Source organism: Felis catus, chromosome A1, assembly GCF_018350175.1.
Source record: "Felis catus isolate Fca126 chromosome A1, F.catus_Fca126_mat1.0, whole genome shotgun sequence".
In the NCBI taxonomy this organism is placed as follows: domain Eukaryota; kingdom Metazoa; phylum Chordata; class Mammalia; order Carnivora; family Felidae; genus Felis; species Felis catus.
The window spans coordinates 192,193,298-192,217,195 of NC_058368.1; the positions used below are offsets into that span (position 1 = coordinate 192,193,298).

General features: G+C 39.1%; 1 long non-coding RNA gene across 3 annotated transcripts in view; it reads right to left on the reverse strand.

Annotated features, from left to right (window-relative positions):
* Positions 1 to 23,898, reverse strand: part of LOC123379777 — a 46,955-nt gene that overhangs the window by 13,367 nt on the left and 9,690 nt on the right. For all 3 annotated transcript variants that reach the window (XR_006584654.1, XR_006584655.1, XR_006584656.1), the window contains exon 2: positions 2,982 to 3,111. This is a non-coding gene — a long non-coding RNA (uncharacterized LOC123379777). The remainder of the gene's footprint in view (positions 1 to 2,981; positions 3,112 to 23,898) is intronic.

A 23,898-nucleotide genomic window follows, 5' to 3' on the forward strand; every position in this document is an offset into this window, starting at 1 on the left:
ACAAACACAGAGACCCTCAGCAAAGACTGGGCAACTTATTGGTTCCAGAAATTTAAGAAGATCTCTATCCGATTATTAGCTGACCACTAAGCTAATCAAACAGAAACATCAGTGGCCAAACATGACAAAGAATACAAAGTGTACAGAATTAGTTCTCTCCCCAAATATACTAAACAAACAACAAACGGCAGCAATAACAAATCTTCCTATGGGAAGGAAAGAGAATCTGATTTTAACTGTCCTGTTTTCAACAACAAAAAAATTATGAAACATGTAAATAAGTAAGAAAATATGGCCCTAACATAGGGGGAGAAAATCAATAAAAACTGTCCAAGGAAGCCCAGATATTGGATTTACTAGATAAAAACTTCAAACCAGGTATTCTAAACATATTCAAACAACTAAAGTAAATTACATTTAAATAATAAGGAAAGGAAAGTGAGATGACATCTTACCTAATAAATAATATTGATAAAGAGATAGAGATTATTTTTTAAGAGAATCAAGTATAAATTCTGGGGTTAAAAAAATACAATAATTTAAATGAGAAATTTACTAGAGGACTCAACAGCAAATGCAAGCTGCCAAAAGACATAATCAGTGAACTTGAAGATAGGTAATTGAGATTATCCAGTCTGAACAATGGAGAGAAAAAAAAAAGACAAAGAAAAATAAAAACTCAGAGAACCCTGGTACTCCATCAAACATACCAGTACATGCATAATGGGAAAGAAACAGAGGCAGAAAGAGTATTTGAAAAAACAATGGTCAAAAACTTCCCAAATTTTATGAAAAATATTAATCTACAAATCCAAAAGTCTCAGCAAATTCCAAATAGGATGAACTCAGAGAGATCCATATCTAAACAAATCATAATCAATGTCCAAAGATAAAGAAAGAGTCTTTGAAAGTAATAGGAAGGAAGCAACTTGCATGCTCAAGAGGTTCTCAGTCATATTAATAGCTGGCCTCTCGATTGAAACCAGGGAAGCCAGAAGGCAGCGGGATAACATATACAAAGTGCCGAAAGGAAGGCCATTAAACAAGAATTCTATGTTCAGTAAATCTATCCTTCAAAAATAAAGGCATTCCCTGATAAATAGGAACAGAGAATCTGTTGCTAGCAGACCCACTCTACAAGAAATACCAAAGGGAATCCTTCGGGCTGAAACGAAAAGATTCAACAGCAACTCAAAGTCACATGAAGAAATAAAGAACGTCACTAAAAGTAACTCCGTAGGTAAATATAAAAGACAGATAAAAGGATTTTTTGTTTGTAATTTCTTCTTTCTTCTCTCTGACTTAAAATGCAACCACATAAAGTAATAATTATAAATCTGTGTAATTGAGCATACAATTTATAAGGATTTAACTTGTGTGACAATAACAGCACAAACGAGGAGGGAGTGAATGGAGCTACAAAGGAGCAAAGTTTTTGTATACTATTGAAATTAAGTTGATATTAATCCAAACTAGGTTGTCATAAATTAAGATATTAATTATAATCTCCAGGAAACCACTGAGAAAATAACTCAAAAATATAATAAAATAAAGAACAAGGGAACTAAAAAGTTACTCTAGGAAATGTCTGTATTTAACACGAAAGGTAATAACAAAGGAACAAAGGAACAAAAAAACACAAGACATATAGTGAAATTGCAGACATAAATCCCACCTTCTCAGTCATTGAATTAAATATAAATCAATTAAACACTCCAACTAAAAGGCAGAGACCGGCAGAGTGGATTTCTTTTAATGATCCAACTATATGCTGCTTACAAGAGATTCACTTCAGATTCAAAAACACAAATTGGTTGAAAATAAAAGGACTGTAAAAGATATTTCATGCAAATAGTAGCCAAAAGGCAGTTAGAGTGGCTGTCCTAATTATAATGTTATATTTTATATATAATGTATAATAATATTGTAAATATATATACACACACCTATTTATACACAGGCATGTGCATGTTTAAATGTGTCTATATTCCATATATATACACATATATATACATATACATACATATATATACATATGTACATATACATAAATATATACATATATATACATATATATATATACATACACACATGAATAGAAATCAGGGAAATGTGAACACAGACTGGATATTTGGTGATATTAAGGAATTATTGTCAATTTTTTAGATGTGATAAGGGTATAGTAGTTATGCCTAAGAAGAAAGACTTCTTTTAGAGGCACATTCTGCAATTGTTCGAGATAACTTTATATTATGTGTATAATGTACTTCAAAAAATTTGGAAGGATGTGGTGAAATATGAGGGCTAGATGAAACAAGATTAGTCATGAGTGGGTAATTCATGTTTCTGGGAATGAGTCCACGGATGTCAATTTTATTAGTCTATCTCTTATGTGTATATTCAAATTTTTCCATAATAAAAGACTAAAAAAGAAAGGCACAACAAACCTACCTGACCAGTCGCTGAGATGCAGTGGGACCAAAAAGATTAATATTTGTCAATCCACTCAAACATTTCTTGAGCATTGGCAATGAGCAAATCACTGGCATTAACAGGCTCTCAAGGAGGCACAGATAAAAATAGAGACAAAGCATTATAGACAAAGAGTGGAAGATGTATCGTACCAGGGACCCAAATGCAGGACTGTGAGTTAGCAAAAGAGAGATTATTGCTGATGAGGGACAAAGGCAAGCCTTAAGTCATAGAATATTCAAGCACCAAGAGTCTTTATCAAACCCTCTTATTTATACCTGAAAAACCTGAGCTTCGAAGACGAATTCACTTTTCTCATGTACCACAGCAACATTCGAAGAGTTCGGATTTATTTTCTTCTGGAGCTAACATTCACTGAGAGCTTATTCCTCATGGCATCTTGCTAAGAACTTCACATGTATTATTTTATTTAATCCTCACAATGTATTCCATTATTATCCCGTTTTGCAGAGGAGGAAACAGAGACTCAGGGAAGTTAAATGACTCACCCAATTTGACACAGCCAGGAAGTGGCAGGGTTGGGTCTCCACCTGGGATGTCTGTCTTCATAATGTTCTCTCTTACCGCCATAATGGGATTTAACCCAGAATTCCTTTCACTCCTCTGTGCTGGATTATGCTGTAATACAATGTACAGAGAGAGAAAAAAAAAAAAAAAAACAGATATTTCAGCTATAGGAAATAAAGATTAAACTAACACTAATACTTTGTCCTACAGGACTTTTTAGAACTGACAAATGTGTACCTTGAGAGAAGCTTATCGCATTAATAATTTTATGTCACTAAACAACGGTGGTATTTATATAAATGCACAAAATTTGCCTACCATAACCATTTTCCAGACAGTGTTCTCTGATACTTCACTCTAGTTTTCTGCACCTGACAACACAAGAGTCAGTTACTTCAGCCCTGCCAAGGGTCAATGAGCCCTCCTCCAGCAGTTCTTCCCCCCTCCCCCCCCAGCTGGACTATAGTGTGGAACGCTGCAGAGACCAAGGCTCTCTTTCCTCCTCTCAGAGAGGCTCAGTGGCATCATGGAAAACTGGCTTCCCATCCCCAGCTCTGGCACTACTCTTCACAACACCGAGAGTAAGTCATGCAAGCTGGACCTCAGTTGCCCCATCCGTCACATAAAAGAGGTTAAACCACTGGGCTCCTGGGTAAGGCAGTTGGTTGAGCATCTGATTCTTGATTTTGGCTCAGGTCATGATCCCAGGGTCATGGAATCAAGCCCCATGTCAGACTCCATGCTGAACGTGGAGGGTGTTTGAGATTCTCTCTCTCTTTCCCTCTGCCCATCTCCCCTGCTCATGCTCGCTCTCTCTCTCTCTCTCTCTCTCTGTCTCTAGGAAAATTTTTTTAAAAAAGAAAAAAAAAGAAGTTAAACTACATGAGCTTTAAAAACTCATTCTTCTCTAAATGTGATAATGTGATACACACACACACACACACACACACACACACACACACACAATGGAATATTACTCAGCCATCAAAAAGAATGAAATCTTGCCATTTGCAACCACGTGGATGGAGCTGCAATGTATTATGCTAAGCAAAACTAGTCAATCATAGAAAGACAAAACCATATGATTTCACTCATATGAGGAATTTAAGAAACAAAACACATGAACAAATGGGAAGGAGAGGAAGAGAAGAGAGGAACACAAACCACAAAAGACGCTTAATGATGGAGAACAAACTGGGTTGATAGAGGGAGGTGAGTGCGAGATGGGCTGGGTGGGTGATGGGTACTAAGGAGGGCACTTGTGATGAGCACTGGGTGTTATAATGTAAGTGATGAATCACTGAATTCTAACCCTGAAACCAATATTGCACTGTATGTTAACTAATTAAAATTTAAATTAAAAAAAAAACCTCATTCTTCTCTGACAAGGCATAATTCCATGAAGTAAAACAGATATTTCTGTGTTATATCAGTGGGGTCAGGGAGGGGAAAAGAGGCTTTAAAAAAATCTCTATTAACAGAAACAAACTCTAGAAACCAAATATAAAACAGAAAATTTTATATATAGATATAGATATAAAATAAATATACATATATTTAATTCACTATAGAGTGTTAGGATGCAGCATTATTTTATGCCATTATTGGATTCGGAATATCAGACTCAAGTTTGTAGCCCAGCTTTGCCAATCACTAGATATGACTTTATTGATTATAATAACAGTTATTAATAGCCATTGAGTACTACCTATATGTCACAAATTCAACACTCTACTATTCCCTCTGTAACACATCACTTAAGCCTCAGTTACCATATCTACAATAATGCTGAATGAGATCACACATAATACACTAATCGCAACATTACAGATTCTCAGCACTTTTTAAAATCCTATCATGTTATTTTGAACAACATATAAGCTTGTTAAGGATAATCACTCCATCATCATGCAAGCTAATGCAAAGTTTGCAGCCACGTACTGTGGAAATAAATCTATTCAAATATGTTTGTCTTTACTTTTCTTGGAAACTACCATTTGTAAATGCCATATCTTTTAGGTTGTTTGTTCCAACAGCAATAATGGTAGTAAGTGTATTATTTCCTTACCTTTCCTATTATTATTCCAAAACTATTTCTAACAAATTCAGGAAGCTCATCAAGAGATGCCACAAAGGGCAAATGGGAAAAATAACATCTGTGAGACAGGTATGTTCTATTGAAAAGCTAAAGCCAAAAACTAAAGAATTTAAAATTAGACACTTGTTTACTGGGTATTCAAGTGTTAATGAAGCTTTCCAACACCACATGGCTATGCTCCTTCATTTGGATTTCACTATTTTTAGTGATTCAACTACAGATTCAGAAAAGCACTTAGAGATCAAACAGTTCAATACCCTTCCAGTTCCAATCCCTGTGTTCAGAAGCAAAAAATGAGAGCCCAAAGAATCAGTCAGTCAACTATCAGCTGTTGTACACTTATCATTATTTGCTAACCTCTGTGTAGGTTCTTGGGATACCTCGTGAACAAAATAAACAGAATCTCTGTCCTCATGGCACGCACATTCTGGAGGGGAGAAATGATTTGTCCAGGCAACACTTAAGGCCAGTGGCAAAGCTGGGCCACCCAACATCCAAGACCCTGAATAGCCAAAGCAATCTTGAAAAAGAAAACAAAACAGGAGGTATCACAATTGCAGACTTCAAGTTATACTACAAAGCTTTAGTAATCAAAACAGTAAGGTACTGGCACAAAAATAGGCACATAGATCAATAGAACAGAACAGAAAACCTGAAATAAACCCATTACTATATGGTCAATTAATCTTCAACAAAGCAGGAAAGAATATCCAGTGGAAAAAAGACAGTCTCTTCAACAAATGGTATTGGGAAAACTGAACAGCTACATACAAAAGAAAGAAACTGGACCACTTTCTTACACCATATACAAAAATAAACTCAAAATGGATCAGAGACTTAAATGTGAGACCTGAAATCATAAAAATCCTAGAAGAGAGCACAGGCAGCAATTTCATCAGACGTAGCAAAATTTTTCTAAGTATATCTCCTGTAGCAAGGGAAATAAAAGCAAAAATAAACTATTGGAACTACATCAAAATAGAAAGCTTTTGCACAGTGAAGGCAACAATCAACAAAACTAAAAGGCAACCTATTGAATAGAAGAAGATATTTGCAAATGACATGTTCAATAAAGGGTTAGTATCCAAAATATATAAAGAATTGATACAACTCAATACACTCACACAAAAACAAATAATATAATTTAAAAATGGGCATAAGACATGAACAGACATTTCTCCAAACAAGATATACAGATGGCCAACACACACAATAAAAGATGCTCAACATCCTTCATCATCAGGGAAATGCAAATCAAAACTTCAAGATATTGCCTCACAACTGTCATAATGTCTAAAATCAAAAACACAGTTAACAAAGATAAATACCATATGATTTCACTTGAATGTAGAATTTAAGAAACAAAACAAACAGGCAAAGGGGGAAAAAATGAGAGTGAGTGAGTGAGAGAGAGAGAGAGAGAGAGAGAGAGAGATCAAGAAACAGACTCTTAATCACAGAGAATAATTGAATGGCTACCAGAGGGAAGGGGGGTGGAGGGTATAGGTTAAATGGGTGATAGGGATTAAAAAGTGCACTTGTCATAATGAGCACAGGGTGATGTATGGAACTGTTGAATTACTATATTGTACACCTGAAACTAATACAACACTGTATGTTTGCAAACGGGAATTTAAATAGAAACTTAAAACACACATAAAGAGGAAACAAGTGTTGGTGGGGATGTGGAGAAAAGGAGAAATCTCTTAGTGCTGGTGGGAATGCAAACTGGTGTAGCCACTCTGGAAAACAGTATGGAGTTTCTTCAAAAAGCTAAAAACAGAACTACCCTGTAATCCAGTAATTGCACTATGGAGTATTTACCCCCAAAATACAAAAACACCAATTCAAAGGGATACATGCACCCCTATGTTCATTGAGGCATTATATACAATAGCCAAATTACAGAAGTAGCCCAAGTATCCATCAATAGATAAATGAATAAAGAAGATGTGGTATATACAGATAATGAAACATTATTCAGCCATAAAAAATAATGAAATCTTACCATTTGCAACAACATGGTTGGATTTAGACAGTATAATGCTAAGCAAAATAAGTCAGTCAGAGAAAGACAAATACCATATGATTTCATTCCTATGTAGAATTTAAGGGAAGGGAGGGGAACAGGCAAAGGAAAAAGAGACATAAACCAAGAAGCAAACTCTTAACTATAGAAAACAAACAGATTGTAACCAAAGGAGAGTTGGGAGAGAGTATGGGTGAAATAGGTGATGGGGACTAAAGAGTACAATTACCATGATGAGGACTGTGTAATATACAGAATTGTTGAATCACTATATTGTACACCTGAAACTAATATAATACTGTATGTTAACACTGGAATCAAAATTAAAAACTTAATTAAAAAAATTTCAGGTCACATTCCCAAGGCCATATAGATGACTGTAATAAAATCTGATTTTTTGACAATTATTCCAGTGATTTTATGTTCCTTGAAGACCTGAACCACATGTTTTCCATTCGTGGGCCCTTCCTTTACAGAATTGATCACAGTGTCTGACCCCTAAAGACGCAGTGGAAAATCTAATTATTAAGAATTATCATTGACAATGTAGGATAGACCACAAGTTAGGTCACAAACATGTCTTAAATTTAAGAAGATTAAAATCATACCAAGTATCTTTTCTGACCACCATGGAATGAAGCCAGAAGAAATGAATAAATTCCTAGAAACATACAACCAACCAAGACTAAACCATAAAGAAATAGAAAGTCTGAACAATCCTATAAATACTATGGAGATTGACTCAGTAACTAAAAACCTCCCAAAAAACAAAAGCCCAGGACCAGACGGCTTCACTCATGAATTATACCAAACACTTAAAGAAGAATTAATGACAATCCTTATACTCTTCAAAAAAAAAAAAAAACTGAAGTTGAGGAAACACTTCCTAACTCATTTAATGAGGTATGTAGGTATTATCCTTATACCAAAGGCAGCCAAAGACACCCCAAGAAAACTACAGACCAGTATCTCTGATGAATATAAATGCAAAAATCCTTAACACAATCCTAGCAAACCAAGTCTAAAAGCACATTAGAAGGATCTAACACATGACAAAGTGGGATTTACCCCTGGGATGGAAGGATGATTCAACATGCAAATAAAAATTAATACAATATACCACATTAACTGAATAAAGAATAAAAATCACATGATTATCTCCATAGATGCAGAAAAAAGCATTTGACAAAATTGAACACTCTTTTATGATAAAAACTCTCAACTAACTAGGAATAGAAGGAAAGTACCTCAACAGAATAAAGAACATATATGAAAAGCCCACAGCTAACATCATATTCAATGGTTAAAAAGTGAAAGCTTTTCTTCAAAGATCAGGAGCAAAGCAAGGATGCCCACTCTCACCCCTTCTACTCAATATAGTGCTAGAAGTCCTAGCTATAGCAGTTAGTCAAGAAAAATAAATAAAAGGCATACAAAGAGGAAAGGAAGGAAGTTAAATTGTCCCTGTTTGCAAATAACATAATCCTACATAATAGAGACCCTAAAGATGCTACCAAAGAACAATCCTAACCAATAAACAAATTAAATAAAGCTGAAGGATACAAAAAAAAAAAAAAATACTTGTGTTTGTATACAATAACAACAAATTATCTGAACAGGAAATTAAGGAAACAGCCTCATTATTTACAATAGCACCAAAATGAATAAAACATATAGGAATTAACTAAGGAAAGACTTGTACACTAAAGAAAGAAATTAAAGAAGACACAAACAAATGGAAATATGTCTACTGTTAATGGATAAGAAGACTTAATGTTGATAATGCATCCATACTACACCAAGCAATCTACAGATTCAATGTAATTTCTACCAAAATCCCAAAGGCAGTCTTTATGGTAGTAGAAAGCCAATTCTAAAATTCATATGGAACCACAAAAGACCAGGAATAGCTAAATCAATATCAACAAACATAACAAAGCTGGAGGCATCACAATTCCAGATTTTGAAGTATATTACAAAGCTGCTGTAATCAAAACAATATGGAACTGGAATAAAGATAGACCTATAGGCCAATGGAACAAAATGAGAACCCAGAAATAAATCCATGTACATGTCAAATGATTTTCAGCAACGATGCCAGAAATACACAATGGAGAAAGGCTGTTAAGAAAACTGGATAACCACATGCAAAAGAATGAAATTGGACCCTTACCTTACATCACAAACAAAAGTCAATTTAAAATGTATTAAAGACTTAAACATAAGACCAGAAACTGTAAAACTCCTGGAAGAAAACATAGGAGAAAAACCTTGTTACATTAGTCTTACCAGTGATTTCATGGGTATGACACAAAAGCATAGGCAATAAAAGTAAAAATAGACAAGACTAAAAAGCTTCTGAACAGCAAAGGAAACAATAAACAGAGTGGAAAAGGCAATGGAATGGGAGAAAATTCGTTATAAGCCAGATATGTGATAGGGAGTTAATCTTCAAAATATATTAAGAATTCCTAAAACTCAGTAGTGTAAAAAAAAAAAAAAAAACCTAAGCCAATTAAAAAATGGGGTAAGGATGAATAGATAGACATGTCTCCAAAGAAAACATACAAATGGCTAACAGATAAAAGAAAAAATGATCATTGTCACTAATCATCAGGGAAATGCAAATCAAAACCACAATGAGATATCATCAGCTTACACCTGTCAGGACAGTTACTATCAAAAGAAATAAAAAGCTAACAGGGTTGGTGAAGATGTGAAGAAATTGTATAAGAAACTTACACACTGTTTGTGGGAATGCAAAATGGTACAGCTGCTATGGAAAATAGTATGGAGTTTCCTCAAAATATTAAAAATAGAACTACCAAAAGATCCAGCAATCCCACTTCTGGGTTTTTATCCAAAAGAATTGAAGTCAGGATCTCAAAGAGATATTAGCACTCCTATGTTCATTTGCAGCATTATTCATAATAACCAAGATGTGGAAACAACCTAAATGTCCACGGATAAAGAAGATGTGATATACACCTACAATGGTATATTTGGCCTTAAAAAACGAAGTTCTGACACATGCTACAACATGGATGAAACTTGAAAAGGTTATCGTAAGTGAAATAGGCCAGTCACCAAAAAACAAATCCTGCATGATTCCACCTACATGAGGTACTGAAAATAGTCAAACTCATAGAATCAAAGAGTGGAATCATGGCTGCCAGGAGCTGGGAAAAGGGAGAAGCCAGGAGTTACTGCTAATCAATGGGCATACAGTTTCAATCAAGCAAAATAAATTAATTCTAGAAATCTGCTGTACAACACTGTACCTATAGTGAACAACCCTGTATTATACATTTTAAACTTTGTTAAAAGAGCAGATCTCATGTTAAGTGTTTCTTACCACAATAAAATTTTTTGAAAATGGTAAAATTTTAAAAATTAAGAAATTATTATTATTTTTAATAAATAAAAACAATTGTTTTAAGAAAGGAGCTTTGGAACCAGAAGGTTCAAATCCCACCCCTGCCACTCACTGACAGGAACTTTGGGTGGGTTTCTTCATATATTTCTTCATCTTACAAAAGGGTATTAGTTTCCACCTCCACAGAGGTCAGGAGGATTAAGTGAGAGATTGCTGTAGAGATCAGTACAATATTGGCATTTTGCATGTAGCATTTCCAGACCAAGGTCCCCTCGCCATACCCCCAGAAATGGCAAAGGCTCAAGGAAGCACAGCTTCTTCACAGCTCCTCATAAAGTGCAGGTGTATCAAACCAGGGGCTCCAAAGACCCAGATACTCAGACTGGTCCCCACCCAGAGGGGAGGCACTCACAATCCCATTCAAAGTCCCTGAAAGTCTTCACCCCCACTTCTGTTCAATTCCTAATCTGCTCTCAACCCCCATGGGTTCCTGCAGCTTCACTCCGTTTTACACGCTGCTGGTGGGTCACGTGTGAATAGCTCTAGATGCTGCTAATCCTTGGTTTGCATATGAACAAAAGAAATGCTTCTAGTTCAGGACTAAAACCTCAGAAGAAACAAGCCAGGGGCTGATGAAGGAGAGCAGCCTGACAGCAGGGCGAGTAAATAGCCTAACAGTATTAATAGAACTGCGAGAACAATAGGAGATACCATAACACTCCCACAAACTGAAAAATAAACAAAGCCCCAAACCAAGAGTACCACAGACTGGATGACAGAAGGTTGGAAAACGCTGCCTACAAATCAATCCCCAGTCTTTGTTCTGTTTTCCAAGTCATTTAGCACAGGGACATGTGCTACACTGGACCTTCTAACAGGAGAGCCACTTCCAAATACTTTGGACAATTCGTGAGTGCTACCTATCGTAGTTTATGACCTCTACCAGGGAAAAGCTTGGTGCTGCCCTTCCAAAGGCACCACTTCTTAAAACCTTCATTCATTCAGCAAATATTTACTAGACTCTCTGTCGGGCACTGAGCTAGTTCCTGAATATGCAGCAGCGAAGAACACAGGAGTTTGGATTCCACCCTCTGGAGAAGTTATATGCTAGTGGCAAAGACAGACAAAAGCAAGTAGACAAAGAAATAAACACTAATTGCAGTAAGTTCGAGCAAGGAAAAAGGAGGAGCTGACATGGAGAATAATCGTAAAGTCTGAGGAAAGAAGAAGGAGCAGTTTAGCTGAGCCTCAAAGAACAAGAAAGGAAAGCCCTTAAAAGAGATGTGGCATCGTGTAATTCCAAGTATATAAAATATCCAGAAAGGCATATCTGTAGATGCAGAAAGTACACGGAAGGTTGGCTGGGGCTGAGGGTGGGAATAAGGAGGGAGTGTAAATGAGCCTGAGGTTTCTTTCTGGAGTGATGGGAAATGTTCTAAAATTAGATTGTGACTGTGATCGCACAACTCTGTAAATACATTTAAATCACTGAACAGTATATTTTATTTATTTTAATTTTTAACGTTTATTTATTGTTTTTGAAATATGAAATTTATTGTCAAATTAGTTTCCATACAACACCCAGTGCTCATCCCAACAGGTGCCCTCCTCAATGGCTGTCACCCCCCACCCCCCCCATCAACCTTCAGTTGAACAGTATATTTTAAATGGGTGCATTTTATGATATCAACTGACCTCGAGAAAGCAAAAGATCGATAAGTAGATAGGTAATGGAATGAGACAGATTCACACACAGAGAGAATAAGTCCCAGGAAACAATCTTTTCTGAGGGTCCCCTGACCAGCCCTCACCAGGCTCTCCAGTGCTTATCCTGGGTTGCTCAAGATTCTGATCCCTGAATTAAAGAGACTTGATAGGAGAGAACAGAGATTCTTTTTAACTTATCTTTTGGGTTGGTTTTTTAATTTTTTTTTTTTTTTAAATTTTTTTTTTCAACTTTTATTTATTTTTGGGACAGAGAGAGACAGAGCATGAACGGGGGAGGGGCAGAGAGAGAGGGAGACACAGAATTGGAAACAGGCTCCAGGCTCTGAGCCATCAGCCCAGAGCCTGACGCGGGGCTCGAACCCACGGACCGCGAGATCGTGACCTGGCTGAAGTCGGACGCTTAACCGACTGCGCCACCCAGGTGCCCCTGGTTTTTTAATTTTAATTTTTTAGTTTAGAGAGAAAGAGCATACAAGCATGGGAGAGGGGCAAAGAGAGAATCTTAAGGAGCCTCCACGCTCAGTGCAGAGCCAGACGTGGGGCTCCATCCCATGACCCTGGGATCATGACCTGAACCAAAATCACGAGTCCAACACTCAACCAACTGAGCCACCCAGGCCAGCACCCCTTGGATTTCTTTCACTCAAAACAGAGAACACATATTAATTACTAAGAATGCTACTTAATCTAATCTTATCTAGATTATAACAAACTGTTCCTGAATCCCTGTTCAAATAAAGAGAGAGAGAGAGAAAGAGAGAGAGAGATGGGAAGATCATCCCAGGGGAAGGAACCACTAGATATGTGTGAGGGGAGGCCACAACAGGCAGGAGAAGAGGTTGAGCAGAACCAAGAGGTCAGATAACCCAGGGCCCTCAGGGCCATGTCCATGAGTAAGGAGCAAGTTGCTTTCAACTCTATCAAGTGCACTCACTCTGCCAATCACTCAAGTTATCAATGTTTTGATGAAGAAACAAAAGGCAGAGCATAGAGAAATGAAGCTTACTTGATGCTTTATAATGTGCTGCCCCACACTGTCTCCCTCTTGCTTTGCCTAGCAACCCACTCAGGGAAACTGGTTTTATTAACTGATAACTTCAGTTATCAGATGAGGCAACCGGCACACAGGAAGTTAAACCGACTTGCCAAAGTTGACACATTTATGAACATGGAACCTAGCTAGGAATTACCTTAATTTTATGAACAAATTCTCCCCACTTGCCAAACATCTGGTTTACCAAAATCCAGATTACCAATCTGGATCAGTTAGCTATCACAGCATAATGAACCTCTGCAAGTTTTAGTAGCTTAAAACAACACTCAATATTGCTCGGGGATCTATGGAACAGCTGGTTGACTCTGCTGACCTAGACCAGACTCAGCGATCTTCACTAGACTAGCTCATGTGTCTGCAGTCACTTGACTGGTCAACTGGATCCAGTTGGTCTGGGAGGATTTCATTCACATGTTGGGCAGTGGGCTGATGGCTGGGGCATAGAAACTGACTGGGCCACATATCTCTGGCCATGCAGTAGGCTAGCTGAAGTCTTTTACCCGGCAACAATACCATTCCAAGGGAGCAAGTGAAACCACACCGTGCTTCCTGAAGCCTAGGCTCAGAACTGGTATTCCTTGTAGTACACTCTACTGGCCAAAACAAGTGACAAGATCAGCCCAGAATCAAGGGGAAGGGAAATAGATTCTACTTTATGATAGGAAGAGGCACAAAGACACATTGTAAGGCCATGAATACAGGGAGGAATGAAGGATTATTGCCATTTTTGCAATCTACTAAAATCTGATTCCCACCAACAGTAAGAGATAGATCTTCTAAAGAGGAGTAATGGCCAGGCATTTTCCTAGAGTCCCCCCGTTCCCTCTGGTCACTGCCACATACCCACAGACTACTCTGGTTAGGAGGAACAGAGAAAAGAATTATTATTTCTGTCCATCAGTTTCCCTCACACCTCGCTCTTAGAGAGCCTTTTTCAGGGCTTATCAGATGGATGGACAGTGTGGACATTTAACCCAGCTGGGCCAAAGACGTTTTATTTGTTTCCTGGGGCTGCCATAACCAAGTACCACAACTGGGTGGTTTGAGACAACAGAAATTTATTCTCTCACAGTTCTGGAAGCTACAAGACTAAAATCAAGGTGGCAGACTTTTCTATTGGAAAGTCTAGGGGAAAATTGTTCTATTCTTCTCTCCTAGCTTCTGGTGTTTCCTAGCAATGCTTGGCATCCATTGGCTCATGACAGTATAATTCCAGGGTTTGCCTCTGTACTCGCATGGCATTCTCCCCTGTGTCTGTGTCTCCAATGACCCCAGTCATTGGATTAGAGCCCATCTTAATTCAGTATGACCTCATTTTGTGGACTTACATCTGCAAAGATCCTATTTCCAAAAAAAGTCACATTTTGATGGGGCGCCTGGGTGGCGCAGTCGGTTAAGTGTCCAACTTCAGCCAGGTCACGATCTCGCGGTCCGTGAGTTCGAGCCCCGCGTCGGGCTCTGGGCTGATGGCTGGGAGCCTGGAGCCTGTTTCCGATTCTGTGTCTCCCTCTCTCTCTGCCCCTTGCCCGTTCATGCTCTGTCTCTCTCTGTCCCAAAAATAAATAAACGTTGAAAAAAAAATTTTTTTAAAAAAAAGTCACATTCTGAGGTTCCAAGTAGACTTGAACCTTGAGGGGCTACTATTCAACCTAGTACAGAGATTCTCTGTCCCACATATTTACAAACAAGAGTTGGAAATACCTATTTGCTTTTGTTGATTCTTGAACAGAAAGGACATGTAAGGAGCTAGACTGGCCATTTTCTGCCATTTATATAAAAGCAAAGGAAGTCGGTCTGTAGAGAGAAAAAGAACAAAGCAGCTCTTCAGAGAGAAGTGGCGATAACAAATCACACAGATCACGCTGAGACAGACAGACCAACAAGCCAAGAGACACCAAGACACTCTGCCTTGGTTGCTGAGTGTTTTCATAGCCCTCGTTCAGTCCTTTTATGGGACCAGCGTGCACTTCCTACCCTTGAATTCCGGGAGATACTTCCGTATCTTTGCAATAACTTTTCCTCCTTGGTGCAAGTTAGTTTGAGTGGATTCTCTATCCTGCAACCAAAAGACTTCCATAAAGCCAGAGGTGACTTCCTTTTACTGCCAAAATGTTTCTTGAGGCCAGCCTGGCTGGGGCTGTAACAGGAAGGTGTCAGTCATGAAGTGGGAAGCCTTGCCCTGTATGTTGCTGCTGTCCCCATTCAGTACATGGTGGGTAGGTTCCCAGGCCAGCCTACAAAAGACTCTTTAACCATGCAATGTTATTAGCCTGCTAACTCAGCTGCAGAACAAGTAGATAAGTAGGCAAATGTATAAAACCACATACAAATAAGTCAAGTTAGGCATTTCTCCCCTCTCTATTCAAACCATTCTGTGTTTTGTGTTTCGTTTTTTGTTTTTCAATTTTCCAAGTAACAGAGAAACAGAGACGGGTCAAAGTGTTTTCAATTTCTCTTTAATCTCAAGTAACTGTAGTGCTTAGTAATACCATAATCTATAAGGGACATTCTGGCCACCCAGTATCTTGTGAGCCACGTCCTAAGTCATCTCCTCCAAGATAGAAGCCAGAATTCACTTTCCCAGCATCCCTTGCACTCAAGAAAGCATGTGACCTAGCTCTGCCAATCAGATCAATGCAAGCCTTCAATCTGGAAATGAACCACGCACATGAGGAAGCAAGCTCTGTTCCAAACGCCTATTTTAATGGAGCTAAGTAATGAAAGTATCTAGATTAGGGGGGCAAGAATAGCACAGATTCTGTGGGCCAGTCCCAAACATCATCAGAGAAAGCGCCAGTATTTATGCTAAACAGTAGTGCGGTCCTCATGGTGGTGCCTCCACGACGTGATCTGGGCTTTGTTTCTGAATGAATGGCCAGTCTCAAGCTTCATGTCTAGACTTCCCTGAGATTCTGTGAGCCTTATACATCCTTTAAGGACCTCCTTTCTTGAACAAACCAGCAAACGTGGAATGAATTTCTTGCAACTGAGAATACTGGCTGATACACAATATTTCTGGCATTGTTCCAACCTCTGCCTGAAGATGGGATTCTTCATCCATCTAGACTGTCCTGAGCACCTGCGCTGCCTTGTCTCATAGAGCCACAAATGCAAGTGACAGGACTGCTCTGACCCCTTTTTGGTGTTTGCCTTTTGAAAGCAATTTAGAATCCATGTTGGCATCCCCCTTCGAACCTGAAAGACGTTTTTCATAATATGTTAAAAAGACATAAATGCAATAAGCATAATTTCTAGATAACAGAGCGTTACATGATGATTTTTCAGAAAATATGTAATCTACCCCCTATTGTAAAAAAAAAAAAAAAAAAAAAAAAAAACGCAGCCTATCTTTTTTTTTTTAATTTTTTTCAACGTTTTTTATTTATTTTTGGGACAGAGAGAGACAGAGCATGAACGGGGGAGGGGCAGAGAGAGAGGGAGACACAGAATCAGAAACAGGCTCCAGGCTCCGAGCCATCAGCCCAGAGCCTGACGCGGGGCTCGAACTCACGGACCGCGAGATCATGACCTGGCTGAAGTCGGACACTTAACAGACTGCGCCACCCAGGCGCTCCGAACGCAGCCTATCTTTAATGAGAGGCACCAAAACCTTAGTAAAGCTCGCTTAACAACAGTAGTCATAGTCTGTTAAACTTATCTCTTCCCACTGGAAGGAAAAATTATCACCTTCCAATGACAGCTATCTCAGGTTCCATAAAGAGTATCTTTCCAGGGGTCTTCCATAGTTCAGTCTATTCATAGTCATAAAGTAGGTATATTTTTTGTGTGTGCATTTTGCATATCTGATCATGCCACTCCACTGAGTAAAACTTAAGTCATTCTGTACTCATTTTGGAAAAAAAGTCCAAATTCCTCAGCATGATTTGTAAGGTTAGCAATGCCTGTCTCTCCAGCCCCCTACCTTGCTATGCTTTGAAACTCTACTCCTTGCTTGTAACATTCCATTTGCAGCCATACTCCACTATTTATGGTTCGTTCACTGAATGGAATACTTCTGTATCTTGATTCACACTGCTCCCTCTGCCTGGCATCACCTTCTATACTTTGTCCAAAGATAAACAGCCATCCCTTTACCAACACCCAACACCAAGGTCAACTAACTCTAGAGTATCTGCATATTCACATATGGATTTTGTTTTAATCAAAACTCTTTCACTTGCAAATAACAGATCACTCAAACTGGCTTTAAAGGGGCAAACAATTTGAACAGACACCTTACAAAGGATTGACAAATGGCCAATAAGCACATGACAATGTGCTCAATATCATTAGTCGTAAGAGAAATACAAATTAAAACCACAACGAGATATTTTACATATCTTGGAATGGTTAAAATTACAACAGCTGACAGCAACAAATGTTGACTAAGAAATTGAACAACTGGAATTCTTGTACATTTCTGGTGGGCATGTATAAGGGTCCATGTACTTTGGAAGACTGCCAGTTTATTTTAAAATTACACATACATCTATCCAATGCCCAGCAATTCCATCCCTGGATATTTACTCACGAGAAGTGAAAACATATGTCCACAAAAAGACCCATACAAATATATTCATGGCAGTCTTATTCATAATAGGGTAAAATGGAAATAACCCAAATGTCGATCAATAGGACAATGATAACCAAATTGTTATATATTCGTACAATTGACTACTACTCAGCCATATAAAGGAACCAATTGCTAATAGATGAAACAGCATGGATGAATCTCAAAAACATGTGCAGAGTAAAAAATACTATGCCAAAAAGTAAAAACTGTATAATTCCATACACATAAAATTTTAGAATTTGGAAATAATAATCTGTGGAGATAGAAATCAGAAAGTCATAGCCAAGGCAGAGGACAGGGGAAGACTAACTAAAAAAGGACACAAGAGATGCCTTTCCGGAAGAGCCATAGAAATGTTTTATATTCTGTTTTGGATAGTGGTTGCTCAAATTATGTATTTGTGAAGACTCATCAAATTAAATACCTAATATGCTCATTTTTTAATGTATACCTTAATTCCAAATAATCTGGCTTTAAGAATGGACCCTCTCACCAGATCCATACCTGTACGTACATACACACAACATTTTTCCTGTAATTTTAGCATGTTCCCAGATCCAAAAGTTCACACAATCCAGACTAAGAATTCCTGGACTAAATGGCTTCTAAGGGCTTGCCAATAGTTCACATTCTCTGGATTCTCTGAAGAAAAAATCACGTCTGGGATCACAATGCAATCACAAAGTCAATGGGGGAAAATGAGTCCCCAAGGTTCTGATGATTCACATTTCACCTGCAGCTAAATCAAGAAACATTCACACACATCTTTCTTGGAAGTGAAATGCCAAAGTCAGTGTCTTCATTCTGGCCCCATGGAGCAAAGGCGGAATCCGGGAACTCATGGTAAAGAACAGTATGGATTGGAGATGACCACAAGAGAAAGTAGATGCATCCTAAGACAGAAGGTCTGGTTTGGAGCCTCAGCTTCACCAAGCAAGCTAAAGAATCCTTGAAAGAATCTTAGAACCCATCATGCAAAGGGCCTCTTTTCAGGGACGAGCACACTGAGTCCCAAAGAAAGGGAAAGACTGGCTCAAGTTCAAACAGCAAGTGACAGAGTCTGGCTGAGAACTCTGCCTTATCAAACCCAATTGTTATGAACCCTGTTGTTTTGTTCGCCCAGTGTTTATTTTCCAGGAATTTCTTCTTTATCCAATTATGCACAGGGCTGTAGTAGAAGCTGCTACAGTCCATCAAAGTAACCTACAATACCTGGCCTACAGTTTATGGATCTAGAGGCGGGCATCTAACTCAGATTTTGCCTATCTGTCATTTCCAGAGAAAGAGAGAGGAGAGAGAAACATAGGGTGGGGGAAGAGAGAGATGAGAGAGGGAAGGGGAAGAGAAGGAAGAGGAAAAGAAAAAAAAAAGAAGGATCCCATCTGCTATTAGATGCTTGTACTATTCATACAAACTTAGGAGCTATTGGCACTGGCCGTTGTCTGCCCCACGGACTGGAAAATCCATAAATCAGAGGTGCCCAAGGACTAAGGTTGCTAATCAGCCTCCAGACTTTCTACAGAGCTTCTGGGAATTCAGAGATAGTCAAGGAAGTGTTTAGTGCAGAAACCATAAAAAAGATTCACTCTACTGGTGGCAACTAAGCACTGGCATACGAACTAAACAAAGAATACTACCTCTGGAGCTGAGTTTCCTGATTCTAAGGAAAGGATGTGTGTAAGGTATGGCGGTCCATCATACAGTCATTTATACTGTTAGGAAAAAGGAAAAGTCACCTAAATGTCCAAAATAAGAGAGGTTTTAAATAAATTTTGATGGAGCCCCTGATAAAATATTATATAGGTATTAAATATCCTGTCCTAGAAGAATATTTAATGACTTGACCATTGTTTTTAATATAATGCTAAATTTAGTCATAATCAAAACTATATAAAACATAATAATCCAAATTTTGTAAAAGTATAGATATCTACTTATATGCATATGCATAGAAAAAAAGACTAGAATGAAAAACCGTGCTAACAAGGTATCATCCCTGTTAGCCAGACTATTGTTTTGTTCCAGTTAGTCCTGTTACACAACAGAATTAAGGACAAGGAAAATCAACTTGCTCCACTTCTACCTAATCCACCCAATTAAATTCAACACACTAAATGTCAGATTTCTTTAAAAGCAAAAGGGACGTATTTATCAGCATTTTAGACAAATAAGAAAAAATTGGCATCAACCCCATGATTTTATAAATGTTCTACTCTTGGTCCTGGGCAGGATGTTTTCAAGGGCCTAAGCATCACCCTCAAACTAATATGGCCAGCAGTAGTTACTCACCCCTCATAACTCTAGCGTGCCTTGCTGCTGGGTTCCTGCCAAAGATGCCTGCTCTGGGGAAACCAAAGTGGTTAAGGTGCTTCAATGTGCCACCTGATCAAACGGACGTGACCAATAGCACCCAGCCTGTCACCTGGGTTTGGTCTTGTCATAGTACCCACCTTGCTCTTATCATCACTGGTCTCTTTCTCACAAAACTGTCTCTACAGAAGCAAGGGCAGTGTTTTCATTGGCTATTTACTTGTAGGCAAAGGTCATGGTCAGATATCTAACAACCAGATTGGTATATCCACCATCCAATCAGAATGGTACAGGCAGCAGCTCTAGAGGAGTGTTCTGGAGGCCTTTGCTGTGCTTGCCATCAACCTATTAGTTGTTAGATCATGGGGAAGACCAGGGAGGGGGTCTCTGAGGAGGACCAGGGCATCAGGAATCCTGGGAAAGATCACTTGGGTCTCAGAGCAGCAGCTATTACCAATGGTATGGATGTGACTTAATGTTTTAACAACCACTATGGTCATACCAATGTAAAATACCACCCACAGACCTGGGAAGGAGGGAACCCCTGGCCCCCACATTTTAGAAGGCCTCACATGTCATAAAAAATATACCATTAAAGAACACACGGACACCTTTGTCCATCAGTATTCAACACCAGCAAGCATGGCCCACTCCCTAAACACCTGCTCTCAAGACCAACACCATTCAGGCCCGAGAGAAGCAGTTCTCGTCAGCTCTGACCCTAAGTTCTTGAACAAAAGATGACTGAGTCGGAGTGTTTGTGGGTTGCGGCTCTGCTGACCTCGAAGACAGGAATTTAGAGTGCAAGCGGGATTTGTGTGGAGAGAGGGCTCAGGTTGGAGAAAGACAAATTAATTAATGTGTCAGATTCTTCCACAAAGATAGCATAAACATGATAGATTCGTGAATCGTGAAGTATCATTTCCCAGTAGTGCTGAGTGTCCATTTTTTGCTTCTCTTCCGTGTTCCAATATATTATTTCAGAATATTCACAGATCAGCACGGTACTCATAATATCCAAGCACATGGTGGCTAAGGAATATTTGCCGTATTAAAAAATTCATCTGGACATACTATCCCGAAAAGATGGCCAAAATATATTAAGTTAAAAATAAGGTGCAAAACAGTCAGTACATTATGTTCTTATTTGTGGGGTCTTTTTAAAGTTCATATACCTAGAGGTATGTACATTTGTACAGTCATAGTAAACTTCTGGATGTTCTGTCTGGAATTTTCTCTTTCTGGGAGTCCAGTGAGAGGAGAGTTTACTCTATTTCATGCTCTTCTGAAGTGTTTGAGTGTTTTTTTTTTTTTTTACTGTGTATAGATTACTTTTTCAATTTAAGACCTTTTTCTATTTAATAAGAAATTCCTAACACAGAGTGAACTTCTTTTTGTGGTTGACCTAGATTTTCTAATTTTTCAATGTTGAACATCCATTGTTAGTACATTCTCAGTAATTCACTTCTAGTGAATTCAGAAAGTTATAAAAGTTTTAGTCACCGGTCACTTCCCCTAACTAATTAGCCCAATGCACTTCTGCAGAATTTCTGTCCCCACAGCTGAGAGTATGTGGGTTTCCAGTTATTCTGGGAAGTAAAGCTACTGTGCAGAGATTGTGTGTGTGTGTGTGTGTGTGTGTGTGTGTGTGTGTGTGTGAGAGAGAGAGAGACAGACAGACAGGGGGAGACAGAAAAAGAGAGAGAGAGAGACAAAGAGCCAGCCAGCCAGCCAGTGACAGAGAGCTTTTGCAATTTCCCTGGAGAGTAAATCCAGGAACGCAGCAAAGATAACACCCTGGGTGTTTCCTCCTGGTGGGTATCTGGAGAATCTTCTGGCGCCATTCTCCTCTGGAAGTCACCAGCCCTAGGCCACTGGGACAGCATGGAGATGGCTAACAGGAGTGAGGCACAGAAAGGACACAGCCCTGGCAGCCCATGTGAGATTCACATCAGCCCGTTGAACTGCAGAGGCCCTTTCACACAGCTGCCAGTCTGCTCACCTTCCCAGGTTCTAAGCTTCCTGCTCATCCTGGAGCACCCTGCCAGCCCTCGGGCATTGTGCACAAGATGTCCAAAGCTCTGAAACCAAAGCAAGGAGGTTTCCACAGTCCTGAGTTTCATACCTACAGTTCCAAATGACTCAGCCTTCTATTTAAAAAAAAATGCCTATTAGCTCTATTTCATTTCATCTCATTCTAAAATCCACTATTTCATTTGGGAAAACAAGACTCTTTTGATCTCTGATTGCCTAGCCATTCATAATTGATAACCTGCCTTTGGAAAACAGAAAAAAAAGTCACCATTAGCTGTTCCATTTGATATGCCCCAGAGCTTCAATTATGGAAGCCCCACTAGTTGAATAGAATTTATTCCAATGAGGCAAATCAATAAGAGATGAGAGGGGTGGGTTGGGGAAGAACAAGAGAAAAAAAGAGACGTAAATGGAGACAGAGACTAGAGTCCAGCATATAGGCACAGAGAGGAAGAGAGAGAGAGAGAGGATGAATTCTTCAAACTTCCAACAGCCCAAGCATCACCCAAGGTTTTTTAGCACATTCCTAGTTGTTTTCTAAACTCAAGTTTGGTACAATTCCCCTGGCACTTCCCACCGATGAAAATAGGAAGACGTGCTCCCTTTTTCTGACAGTGACCTTTCCAGCATGCATATTCATGATTTTAAAGGCTTCAGCACCCAGCAACCTTTAGAGCAAGCAATACGGGGGAAGTCGCTGCACACTTAAGGAGGCTTAAATTATGAAAGCCTATGTGTAAGGCAGGTGAGACTGGGGGAAAGGAAGGTCGTTCATGCGGCGTACGGAAAAAACCTGGGAACAAGTTCAAAGGCAATACACTTCACTACCAAGAACTTTGAGGCAATCCGCTCTTCTTAAAAGAAGCTCTGTTACTATGTCATTTATATGTGTCTTTGCTGCAACATCACTACTCAAGAAATTTATGTGTATCGTGTTCAATCATGTCAGCTCTGGCAGCAGTGGAATGCTTAAGGTATTTTTTCTGGAATATTCTATTGCAATATAAACACAATACTATGCACACACACACACACTCATAGGTACCCAAAAGCCCCAACAAGGTGATTGTCCATATCCAATTTTGTGTATAGAGGCTCAGTAGGGAAGGGATAGGGAAGAACGTTGCAATTCAACCCCCACAAAGGACAGCTTGCAGTTCCCTGCTGCAGCATCTACTTAAATCTTTTTTTTTAATTTTTTTAATGTCTTTTTTTAATTTATTTTTGAGACAGAGAGAGACAGAGCATGAGCAGGGGAGGGTCAAAGAGAGAGGGAGACACAGAATCTGAAGCAGGCTCCAGGCTCTGAGCTGTCAGCACAGAGCCCCGACATGGGGCTCAAACTCACAGACTATGAGATCATGACCTGAGCTGAAGTTGGACACTTAACTGACTGAGCCACCCGGGCACCCCAGCATCTACTTAATTCTTATCAATTTGCTTTGAAAAGCCTGACACAGGCACTTTTGAGCCCTCAACGGAGGTGACTGCCACTCTCCTCAGAAAATTTGATCAGCGAGCTACTTGCTGAATTCAAAGTCCAAATCCCTTAATCGTGGGTAACACGTTTCCAAATAATGATACCACCTGGAAATCGTACAGCACTTTACATTTTCAAAGTGCCTTCACCAGCACGGTCCCCCAGTGCTGGCAGCCAGGCAGAGCAGCGAAGAGGAAGCCAGAAGAGGCAATCACG